At 42.9% G+C, this 9,345-nt stretch overlaps 1 protein-coding gene across 4 annotated transcripts in view; it reads left to right on the top strand.

Annotated features, from left to right (window-relative positions):
- The window catches only part of ZNF536 (zinc finger protein 536), a 446,856-nt gene that overhangs the window by 141,198 nt on the left and 296,313 nt on the right, over positions 1-9,345 (top strand). The window lies entirely within an intron of this gene.

The following is a 9,345-nucleotide window of genomic DNA, read 5'->3' as shown; positions in this document are numbered from 1 at the left end:
CTGATTCAGTGCCTATACTTTAGTTTCCCATATTCTAGTTTAGTTTCTAACATGGGTATTAGTTTATCGGTGAATTTGGTTTCTATCTATGAGTGGATGGAACTAGATGCTTCAAGGGACCTACTCATTGTGAAATAAATGTTTTACATTTCACAACTCTTAGGCTCCTGTTACTTATTGATAACAAAAAATCAGTGTCTTACAAGCTAGAAGGTGCTCTGGAATGAGTTTCTGTGAATTTGTAAGTGCCTGCTACCTATGTATCCCATACAGCTTTGTCTTTCTTGTATGGGCTATATACACAATTCTTACTCACTGTGTGAGCACCTCAGCTTTCACCTGGCAATGAGGTTCCTAGTCCTCATTGATGCAGGAATCATCTTTAAATGGGCAGAAGTCACTGTTGAACTGTAAGCTTCTACTGGTAACATGTAGGGCTCCCCCTGACCTTTTGCTGTGGATGCTGCTACTCTGTCCAGCCCCTCACCCTCTTCCTCCTCTCTACATACTTGTCAAATGTCCTGAATTCTGAGAATTCTCAGACACAACAGCCATATGCAAACTGAGTTAATTTGTGCTGCCTGTGAAGGGGGTCTCTCTCCCTCCCCCACACTCTTTTGGCAGCTAATTTGAATACTGGGTATGGAGCGCAGTACATCCAGCTCTCCTTGAGGTGCAGCAAAGGCATTCTACTTGTGAGAGCCTCTGCTGTTATTTTGAGTAGTTTTTGATACAACCAAATCAAAGTGAAGATTTGAAATAGCTTTTTCTGAAAGCCTGAGCCTAAGTCATAAATTATTCTGCACCATGATTCGTTCACATAGTAAAACCATACCTCTTTGCCTGACATTACTGAAATAGAGGAAAGGGAAAGTTAAAAATAAAATGAAACATTTAAATCTTTGCTGTGGAGAACCCTCAGATGACAATTGAGCCGAGTTGATAAAAGCTGCTATCAATTACGGTTTATTACTAATTTATTAAGGTGTTATTAATAAACATTAGGATGACAGCGTCCTCCTGGTTCTTCGAAAAGTGGACTTCTAAGAAAAACAAAGATAAGTCTCCATGAAGGGGCATAAGAGGGTCTGGAGTCAAACTGCCTCATCCTGCAGCCCTTATTTGCATGCCATCAGTTTGAAGTCTGCCAGCCTGATCACCAGAGTCCATAGTTTGGCAAGCAAGTTCTCAGTGGACTGGCATCCCAGGTTCAAAACATTTCTTGTATCTCACTCGATACAGTTGGTTTAGGCCTTGCTCTGTGTGATTCTGCCATTCTCCTTAGGCGTATTGCAGTCTGGAAGGAAACTAATCCCTCTTCATATACTTAACTTCAGGAAACTCACTGGAATTAACACTAAATGATACTCCCGTATTAATTTACTAACCAGACATTAGCGGCAATTCATAATATTATCAGCAGTGTGCTTGCTAAACAATTATGGTGGCAACAGTTTATTTAACTGTGCTGCGTTTCGGAGGGCCGTCCTTTAATAAGGTAAGTGTTGGGCTCCCCACAGTATGTCAAACAAGTGATCTCGACTGCCAATCTGCTCGGACTGGGAAATCGCTAGCTTTGCCCGTAAGGTTTAGAGATTATGTGCCAAGCAAGGGAATTGCTGCTTAGTGTGCTCACCCCTCTGGGGAAGGAAAACACAGATGGGGGAGTTCAGAGTCTTCCAATGCTTAGCTGTTACATTAGAGTTAGCCATTCTGCTACAGAATGTTTAAAGCACCAGTTGGGAATCCTTGTGGTCACCAGCGTTAGATGCACTAGACCAAGGTGCATTTTAAGAAGGGGTAGAATATATCCTGACCCATTTCTGCATTTCTGCATGCACTGTATTTATTTATTAGCAATGTTTCTGTTTCGTCCCGTAACATAAAGTTATCTGTGCTTTGCAACAGATAAGTGTAAGGAGGAGTTGAATCTAAAATAAAACATAAAAGCCATCAACTAAAAAGCACCATAAAAACAAGAAGGAAACAAAATTCACCACGCAGCCACAATTTTTAAATGCAGATTAAAAAAAACTGGGAGTAAAAATGGAATGATTTAAAAGGTCTGGGTGAGAAGAAACGCTTTCCCTGGCAGCCAGAGGCCCCAAGGATGATGGCCCCAGGTTAACCTCTCTGGAAAGCCTGTTCCATGACTGAAGTAGGGGGGGGTGGATGCCACTAAAAAGGCTCTCTTCCTGTTCATAGCCACCAGACCCTCTGATGAAGTGCATAAGGTACATAAGGAAGAAGGTGATCTTTCAGGTAACCTGGCTTTGGATCATTAAGGGTTAAAGCTAGCACATTAAATTGGGTCTGGTAATGAACTGGGAACAAGTGGAGCTGACAAAGCACTGCATAATGTGATCAAAATTCCCAGTTCTGGTCCATCGCCTTGTTTGAACCAATGACAATTTATGGACTTTTTTAAAAAAGCTGTTTTTATTAAAAGCTGCCCATATATAATGTTTAAATGGGAGGTTACCAGGGCTTGGGTAATTTTGTCCAAGCTGTCTCCATCATGGTAAGGTCTCACTTGGTGTACCCGTCCCAACTGATCAAAGGTGCCTCAAGCCACAGGTGTCACTTGAGCTTCTAATGAAGAACCTTTTACTAGCCTTGACTGCTTTGACAGCTACTGCTGTCAGCCATGTTGGCTGGAGCCAATGGGAGTTAGACTTAACAACATATGGAGGACCACAGGTTAGCCACCCTTGCCCTTTGAGTTGGATCCATGTTATTCCTGGTAGTTTGCATCTGAACATAATAACAGAAGATCACTGCTGGATGAGGCCTGTGGCCCATCTAGTTCAGCATCCTGTTCTCACAGTGGCCATCCAGATGTCTGTAGGAAACCCGCAAGCAGGACCTGAGCACAAGGATACTCCCCACACACTCCATGGTTTCCAGCAACTGATATTCCGAAGCATTGCTAACTGCAACTGTGGAGGCAGAGCATAGCCATTATGGGTAGCAGCCATCAATAACCCTCTTCTCCATGAGCATCTGGGCAGCAGAAACCAATAGACAGTCACACTTTCAGTAAGTCCATGACACAGACAGAACTTGAACCTAATTCTTCCAAGTGCTCTCTTAGGCCAGTGGATAACAAACTTTGCTACTGCCCCTTCTCCCCCCCCCCCATGTCTTTCATGGAAGCAGCATATAAGGGGTGAGGTAGTCTCTTCCTTTTTTTGGACCAGTTTTGAGACAGTTGAAATGACCATCAATTATATATTTTCCTCACCAGATAAGTTAGTAAAGAATGGCTTTATCAGTCCTTGATAAACAATCGTCTTCTCTTAGAAAAATCACTTCCTCATGCTGAAGATAATGAGACATCCATTGTTGCCTTATCAGGAACACTGGAGAACCCCAACAAGCCAGAGCAGAGAACGTTTTACTGTGAGTCACTGGAACATTTATTCACAAAACCTTACCAGATCACCTTCTGAACTTCCACCCAGGGCACACACACATGCAGATATAGTAAATGTGCAAACAAATAGCCAATTTCAGATTTTATTTTTTGTGGATGGAGGTGCATATTTCAGAGGGCATTTGCAGGGAAGTATCAGTAGGTGAGGGCCAGGTTAAGCTCCCCCCTACTGCTTCCTGAGTCTCCCCTACAAATATCCCTTCCACATTGTCATGACCTCAGCAAATTTTAGGTTTCAGGATTTGCCTTGCCTAAAACAGCGTCCAGTTCTGCCCTGACAAGCCTTGGAAGTGTCTGCCATGCTTGTTAGCCATCTGAAGTTTACCTGCCTCCTGATTCTTCAGATAGGACTTGGTTCTATCCTGCTACTTTGGGTAGAAATCTTGCCATATACTATTTTGCTTCCCCCACCCCTCATTTCCCCCTTTCTGTCCTCCCTTCTGGTTCTCCTTGCTTCATAATGCCAAGTTACCCCAGCAGGTAACTAAATATGATTCGGCTGGTTTTCAAACTGTTGTTGGAACATAATGGTAGCCTAGATTTCACTCTGCAAGAACGCATCAAGCTAATGAAAATGCTATTATAATAGCCATTGTTTCCATCCAGTATTTACGGTGTGGTAGTGAGTGATGTGCCATTAACAGAATACACCAGCATGTGCGCACCTGCATTTTCTAGAATGTCTGTGAGCGGGGGAGGGGAGGGATGCAGGCCCCACATCTTCCAAGAGGCAGCCTTGTAAATCAGTGGGAGGCTGTCTTGTTGCATCTGCATCCATACCGAGATGGACTTGAAGCAGCAACATCACCGGCAAAGGTGCAAATGTCCTTTCCTCTCATTCCTCTTAATGGGGTGTTAAATTAAAAAAAAAAACTTCAGTTATGACCATATAAATGTTGCTGCTGTTAAGAAAGTGGTCCACAGCACACAAACTTGGCATGAGTCATTGAGCACATACATTTTCCAAGTATATTAAAAATATTTATATAGTTAATTTGAAATACAGCGGAGGTGGAGCTCTCCCTCTTCATTTTAAATAAGAATAAAGTGCAGGTGCATTCAGTCTCTCCTTTCTTGAAAACACACGCACATAATCACCTTGCTTCTTCGCCTATTGATGTGTGCCATCATTTATGGATTTGTGTTTGTCAAATAACAGCATGTCCAAGGGAGCCTCATTTGTATTCTTCATAAATAGGATGGCAAGAAGCACTATAAATTTTACACAAAGGCCACTTGCACAGCCTGAGAGGTTAGAAGGAACATACAGACTGGCTGGAGAGAGAGAGAGAAAGAATAGTGCATCATTCTGTGTTATTGCATAAGGTTGCATCTTTTGCCTGTTTAAGGCTGTTGTGTACTGTGGCTTCAGTTCCACAGGCTAAACACGCGGGTTTCACTCAAGCAGTAAATATCCTTAGCCACCGGGCCCATGAAAGGCTGTGCAAGGCTAGATGAGCTGGCTGTTGGAATCCTATCCTCTTGCCTGTGGGAAATGGTTTTTTGTTTTGTTTTTGTTTGTGTTTCATGCCATAAGTGAAAGTAATGATATCGTAGCTGAACATTTGAATTAAGAGATGTTGGCTTATCTGGAAGTTGCACTTTCTTGGCTGGAAGCTCTTGCTGTTTCTCCCAAATGCATCAAGGGAGGTTGTGGGTAGCCTGTGGTAAGGGAGGGGCACTTTTCACATGCACAGTAATGCTATTTTCTGTATTATTGTTTCATAGTTTCTAGGACCGAGGGCTAAAATAGACATGATGATAATCTCACAATTAAAAATAAATAGCAGATTAGAATATCAGTGTGTGCATGTAATTTAGCTCTTTATTGTAATCCCACCCCTCGCCCACTCCTGCAGCTGAAAGGTCCCACTGGTATCAGTAGAAGCTTTCTTCTCAGTTCAAATCATAGCTGTCAACTTTCCCTTATTCCAGTGCCGTTTCCCAATGCAAGAAAAAGGAAGGTTGACAGCTATGGTTCAAGTAGCAGCCTCAGATCCCCATATCAAGATGAGGATACTGGAGGCAAAGTGTTAAATAAGCTCTGCCTACTGTCTGCCTACTGTGACCCTTATCTGGATCCCACCCCCAGCTGCCATTTATGTAATCACTGTTACTAATTGTATGATCTTTGTCACATGAAAATATGGTTTCGAATTATGCCATTATTTGGGGTTATGCCCTGGGGGAATAGAGGATTAAAGAATATTCAGATTCCAGAATTCAGATGTCCAAAAATGTACCCTAGCTTGTCACAGCACAAGGGTTCCCATGGCTGAATCCATAGTCAATGATCCCTGAAATCACATGTTCCAGATGTGCATATGCACATCTGTTGGATCTGACGCATAACACAGGATGTGAAATTGATTTAGATTGTCTCTATGTCTGTATAAAAAAGGCAGCCGATTAAATTATAATGCTACATCATATTCCTGTACCCCACAAATCTTCCACGACTGGGCTGCTTTATCCGTGTTCTGCCAGTATTTTTTTGAAAAAGCATGCATTAGTCGTCCAAACATACACTGAGGTGCAGGCAGGGTTCTCTTGTGACCTGTGAAGAACTTGGTCATTCTGTTTATCATGCTTGAAGAGCTACGAGAATTTTAAATTTCTTCACATAGCCACATCTTCATTGCTATATGATAAATCAACAGCCAGGGTATTGCTGTGTGAAAATTAAAAGGCATCATGTGGAGCATGATTTGCACATTTTCTACATAGAGGTTCTGGCAGGAAAACCATGCTGTACTGGGGTCGCCAGTAAGTCTGGGCCTCTACTCACTTCCTCACTTAGAATATTTCTAATCCAGCCCTTTTCACCACAAATCCCTGGCAGATAAAAGTCTCCCCCTCCGCACACACTTTTGGTTTCCACTCGAATTGTATGCCATGCCTGTAGACCAAGTTAAACTCCGTCCATGTATTGTGGGGGGAAATTTGGTATCGAATAATCATTTATTTCTTTATCTATTTATTTTTCGATCTCTGTAATCTCTGCATTGTTTACAAAGCCACTGTCCACCTCTAGCCTGGAAGGATAATTGCCGAATGCCCGCTTATAAAATCCTTATTTCCTTTCTTGCCCCCTTCTGAAATCAAGCCCCGTCTGCATGCGAAATTATTTTTAGCCACCACATAAATGGTCTTCATTATATTTAGACTGTTTCCAATTATTCACCTTTCCCATGGGCGAAGAAAAAGGGTGGAGGAAAAAGCACAAAACCATTTAGCGGTGTGTGCCTCTCTTGGAACAATGATGCGCTTATTATTTGGCGTTGTATAGAGTTCCAGATCTGAACATATTGCAGAGGTAAAGGGAGTTAACGCACCCCCCCCCGACTCCTGTCACCTAGACGTAGCCAGTCGTGGTTTCCTAATTAATAATATGAGCTGTGTGACATTGTGTTGCTGTTGATGCAAAGGCCCGGCAACTAATCTTTACTTGTGCCACACATTCCTTTCTACCACATTTCTGTGATATTAATGGTGTATGGTAGGGAGAAGAAATGTGTTTTATTCTAGGCTCTAACCCTGCTGTTATCAAAGTAACTTCCAGCTTATTAGCGACAAAAGACTTTTATCCTTTGTGCTGCCCTATTTGCCGGTGCTTCCTGAATTAAACTGCTGCTTCCTGTTCTTTATATGCATGACCACATCTGGGTAGCTTGCTCACAGCCCCACTGCTTAATAACAATCACCTTCCCTTTCAGTCTCTGTTGATTGTTTCTAATTCACTCTGACAGATAGTGCCTGACAACTTGCCTGCATTTCCCTCCCTCCGTGACCTGAAGTTACTCACAGCACTTATATAGTCTGTCATTTTTAATATTTGATTTCATTTTAAGTTATGTGTTTTACTGAGAAGATGAAACCAAAAGGAAGGAGGGAGGAGGGAAAAAAGAGGGGGAACGAGGGGGGGGGGTTGTAATGGAACATAAATTTAACCCTTCTCGCTATGCAAGGCAGGCCACCTAAAGGAACTAGTGTATAATAAAGTGTGTGAGTCTGACAAGTTATTCTATGTAAATATGCTTTTTTTGAAGGAAAAAGAGAGAGCAGAGATCTTTTATTGTTCTGCTTACCTCCACTCCCCCCCCCCCCCCGCTAACCAAGGACTAAGCTGTATGTAGCATATGGTAACATGTAACTTTGTCTCAACTTTTTAAATTTTATTTTAAAATCAGAAGAAGCAACTGCATGAATGGAATACCCCTGGTTGCGGGGGGGGGGAGAGGGAGTGTGGGGGGGAGCAGTGGCTGTTAAACCTTTTGCCATCAAGCTGATTTTCCATCCAAACACCCTACAGCTGGGTTTAAAAAGTGGGGTATGGGAAGTTGTGGGATATGGATCCCCCCACCCGAGAAAAGCATCTGCAGGGACATTTGGGGTGGTATATTGCCCAAGGGAAAGGGTTAAGCCCCTGCTCCCCACCTACTTGCTTCCATTCTAAATTGCAGCCGTCCACATACCTCTTTTTTTGTTTGCAAATGGTGAAGCTGTACATTATGCAATTCCACACCTTGTGTAGCTTGGCCCCTAAGGTAGGATTCAGTTATAGATCTAAGGGTGATACTAAACCGAGTCACAGAGCAGACCAGGGGTGAGGAACCTTTTTCACCCCAAGGGCCACATTCACTTGGGGCAATCTTCAGGGGGCCACAGAGTGGGTGGGGCAATTCATATAAATTTTACATTTGTACACTAGTTCCTACACATGCACTCACACCCAAGCAAGCAAACAAGAGGCTTTATCAGAGTTTTAAGGGTATGTTCCAGCCAGACACAAGCATGTGGGGTGTGAATAAAAGCCCATGGGAGGTGTGGGCCTAAAGAGAGGCTGTGTGTCATGGCTGGAGTTCAGAGGGCCAGATAGAGAGGGCTTGAGGGCCACATTTGGCTAGAAGTTCCTCACCCATTGAGCAGATGCCCTGAAATCAATGGACTTTTGTTAGTGCTAATTATATGTAATGAATATGTGGCGATCCATCCACTCCACTTGGAGTACCACAGCCTAGTAGCAGTCAACTCTGTAACTAAACACCCACCCAGCCTAGTCCAATCAACAGAGGACAGTTTTTCAGGCAACCTGTCACTTAAGGTCTAGGTTCTAGGGCTGAGTTGAGCTTTATTTTTAAAAGCTCTTCCTGAACTACTGGAAAATTTCAGTCCTCCTCTGGAGAATATTCAGTGAAATGGTCTCTTATGTTCACAATCCATTGATTTTTGGTGCATATGCAGATCTAGTTTTAATATTATTAATTTTAATATAATTGAAAGAAGCAATGGGCTTGATTGCTACTCTTTCCTATCCTCCTTTCTTGCCCTGTTAGATGATGGAAGCCACATATCATTTTGCTCAATTTCTCCGATCAAATTTTTCTGAGAGGAAAAAAAAAATCTGTTTGAGAATTTCAGTGCCCCCCCCCCAAAAGAAATGCCTCCAGTATTTTGCTACCTGCAAATATACAGTATATAATTTTTGTGAGCGCAGTTTAGCTCAGTCCTTCTAGTTCAGATGTGGGGAACAGTTGGCTATCCAGACATTGCTGAACTGCACCTCCCATCATCCCTGGCCATTGGCTGTGCTTGCTTGGACTGATTATGGTTGTTGTAGTTCAGTAATATGTGGAGGATCAGAGGCTCTTGACACCCCTAATAGGTTCTCAAATTGTGTGGGACAACCCCCTCAGGGATTCTTGGACACATGGAATGAGATCTCTACAAGTGACACAGCTGCTCCTTTCCCCTTCCTTGGAGTCAATACCCAGAGCTGCTGTACAGAGAAGTGAGTGAGATAAAGACTAAAACCCCATTGCCTAACTTTACAGACCCTTGTCTACAGCAGTGGGTGGACCTGCTCAGCTAGGCATGATGGCCCTCTTTTGGTTTCACAGAGCAGCCAA

The sequence above is a fragment of the Lacerta agilis genome, chromosome 8 (genome assembly GCF_009819535.1).
Source record: "Lacerta agilis isolate rLacAgi1 chromosome 8, rLacAgi1.pri, whole genome shotgun sequence".
Classification (NCBI taxonomy): Eukaryota; Metazoa; Chordata; class Lepidosauria; order Squamata; family Lacertidae; genus Lacerta; species Lacerta agilis.
The sequence above is the reverse complement of the archived record's forward strand: the minus strand, read 5'-3'. Positions and strand labels throughout refer to the sequence as shown.